A 3,638-nucleotide genomic window follows, 5' to 3' on the forward strand; every position below is an offset into this window, starting at 1 on the left:
TTTTGGAATTTTTTTTTTCAAAAATTTGTAAAATTTTCTCATCGATTGGACAATAAATGTTGCCTTTAGGTCAATTTCGTGAAAATTCAACTTTGTCCCCATACAAGTTACTATGGAAACTTTGAGGCTCCAGCGGCACGTGTTAACATATTCCAATTGTGCTCAAACTTTGGCAATCCCAAAATCTAATAAAACTTAACACTTGAGGGAGGTGCAGCCTAAAAAATTTCGAAATTGATTTTTTAAAACCACTCTAGTGTACAACGACCAATATAACTTAAACCTGTTAGACGTTTTGGTAATTACGGTAGGTTTTTTTCTTCATCAACGTTAAAAGACTTGACTAATGACACAAAGACAGATAGAAAAACGAGATAGCTTTACTTCAAAAAAAAAATTGAAAAAATATCAAAATAAGTCAAAATTAAAACAAACCACGGTGCTCTTGAATCAAATTTAAATGGAAGGTGCTTACACTTGGGAAGTTTTTGCGGATTCTGAAACTACAATGTTCACGATTTTGCTTAGAAACCGCAAGTCCTATCAAAATGAGACTGAAGAAAATGTTGTAGCTATGAAAATTCTCTACAAGATTGACCTTTACGGTATTGTCGTAGGTTTTAAAATTTTTGATATATTGAAGTTCAAATTGGGACAATGCACTGACACGGTGCTCTTGAAACAATTTTAAATGGAAGGTGCTTACACCTTGGAAGTTTTTGCGGATTCTGAAAGTACAATGTTCATAGATGAGAAAAATCAAAAAACAAAAAAAATCGCCGGAGCGCTTTTTAAATAAATCGCGACTCAAGTTGACATTTTTCGGGGTTGTTTAGGTTTTCACGATTTTAATTAGAAACTGCAAGTCCTATCAAGATAGTACTAAGGAAAATGTTGTAGCTATGAAAATTTTCTACAAGATCAACCTTTACGGTATATTCGTAGTTTTTACCATTTTTGAAATATAGAAGTTCAAATTGGGACAATGCACGGACTGTATCGCCCCCTTATAAAACAATGTCATGAAGGGTGCGCCGTAACTGACTTTTGATGGAAACCGATTACACAGGGAAAAGTTTTTGTGAATTCTGAAACAGCAGTGTTCATAGATGAGAAAAATCCAAAAACAATAAAAAATCGCTGTAGGGATTTTTAAATAAATCGCGGACAAAATTCACATTTTTAGGGGTTTTTTAGGTTTTCACGATTTTGCTTGGAAACCGCAAGTCCAATCGAAATGGAGCTAAAGAAAATGTTGTAGCTGTGAAAATTCTCTACAGGATTGACGTTTATGATTTGTTCTCAGGCTGTACCATTTTTGAGATAAAGAAGCTCATTTTACATTTTTAGGTTTTTTTGTTAGGGTTTCGAGATTTTGCTTGAATACGGCAAGTCTTATCGGCATGGGACCTGAGAAAATCTTATAACTGTGAAAATTCTTTATGTAATTATGTAATTTTTCCTAGGTTGTACCATTTTGTTAGATATATAAGTTTAAGTTGGGAAATTGCAGTCATGACATTGTTTTATAAGGAGACGATACAGAATTGAATTGAATTTGAATTGTCACAATTTCAACTTCTATATCTCAAAAGTTGTAAAACTTACGAAAATATCATTAAGGTCAATCTTGTAGAGAATTTTGATAGCTACAACATTTTCTTTATTCCCATTTTGATAGGGCTGGCGGTTTCTAAGCAAAATCGCAAAAACCTAAACAACCCCTAAAAATGTCAGCTTGAATCGCGATTTATTTAAAAAGCGCTCCGGCGATTTTTTTATACCCTCAGCATTTATGCTAACGAGGGTATATACACTTTCATACGGGCAAAATGTGCCTCATCGAAATAATGGTTTTAGACCCCAAGTATGTTTGGACGAAATGTGTTTCAGACAATTTGGAGTCGATTGAGCAATGTCCGTCCGTCTGTCTGTCTGGTTGGCTGGTGCGCACGATAACTCTCGAATGGATGAACCGATTCGGTCCAAAATTTGGCTTTCGTAATATTTTGTCCAAACTTAGTTTAAGTTCGAAGATGGGCCATATCGGTCTTCACCTTCAGGTACCGCCCCCACAAAAGTTGGAAAATGTTCGGAAAATTTGTGCGCACGATAACTCTTGAAGGGAGTAACCAATTTGGTCCATACTTTGCACACCGTGAAATGTGTACCAGACTTAAATAAGGTTTCAATATGGACTCAATCGGTCCACTCCCAAACAAAATTTCAGGAAAGTTCAGTTTAGTGCCTGCTTTCGAATCGCTTTGATTTTTGTTGTAGCAACCTATATTCAATGCCCTCCATACGACGGTACAAGTTTCATCAGGGGCAAGTCCATACTTCCTGAGAAAATAGCCTTAAGGGTGCAAAAAACCCCTATGACACCGTGTGTAGTGGTTGGAGCGTAAGATAACTCTCGAACGGATCTGCCGTTTCGGTCCAAAATGTGGCCTTCGTAGTATTTTGTACAAACTTAGTTAAAGTTCGAAGATAAGCCATATCGGTCTACTTCTTCAAGTAACACCCCCCACACAAAAGTTCAAAAATGTTCGGAAAAATTGTGCGTACGATAACTCTTGTTGGGAGTGACAGACTTGGTCCATACTTTACACATCCTAATATATCTACCAGGTATAGGTCAGGTTCAAATATGGAATTTGTCCACTCCGTCGGGTACCTCCCACACACATTTTTGGATAAATTCACTTTAAGACCTGCTCTCGGATCACTTTGATTTTTGTTGAAGCAATTTGCATTCGCGGCCTCAATTACGACAGTAAAAGTTTTTCAAGGGCAAGTCCATACTTCTTGAGAAAAAAGCCCGAAAGTTGTAAAAACCCCCTATGGCACCATATGTAGTCACTGGAGATCTCGAACCGAATACTTCGTTCGTCCACACTTTGGATATCGTAATATTTCTTCGAATATTAGATGAAATTCGAAGGTGGAAGGAGTGGACCTTCCGATAACTCCCCCACAAAAGTTCGAAAATATTCGCTAAAATGGTACTCTAAATATTTTCGAAACTCAGTTTAAAAAAAAACCCTATCTATCGATATCCCCGCAATTTTTTGCGCTTTAGTCCTATCCGTATTGTTTTGAAAACCCCCCTAAATACGAAAGTTTTTTTGAAAGAAAAAAGTATTTCAATCCACACAAGCTGAGGGTATATCTCAGTCGGCAATGTCGACTGATACTTTCTTACTTGTTGTTTTTTGATTTTTCTCATCTATGAACATTGTAGTTTCAGAATCCTCAAAAACTTCCCAGGTGTAAGCACCTTCCATTTAAATTTGATTCAAGAGCACCGTGAAACCTGACTATTATTGAAGAATAGTAATCTAATACTTATACCCCCTGCGATGCTATTTGAATTCTGGAGATACATTTCAAATGTGTGTTTATGTGTCGAAAGTTGTCAACTATAACGCTCGGTCCAACTTGATTAATCAATAACATTTATATCCCAGGCAGATATTAAAAAATCACATTGCTACCTACCCCAATATACACTGGATGCAATTAGAAATATTCTGCTATTCTCAAACCTGTTTCCAAAAACACACAACCAAATTTTATTTCAAACTTGAACCCTTTGTAAACTCATCTATTTCATTAGAACAATTAAAATTAGGTAT

Source organism: Musca autumnalis, unplaced genomic scaffold (assembly GCF_047663935.1).
Source record: "Musca autumnalis isolate F117 unplaced genomic scaffold, ASM4766393v1 scaffold_1, whole genome shotgun sequence".
In the NCBI taxonomy this organism is placed as follows: domain Eukaryota; kingdom Metazoa; phylum Arthropoda; class Insecta; order Diptera; family Muscidae; genus Musca; species Musca autumnalis.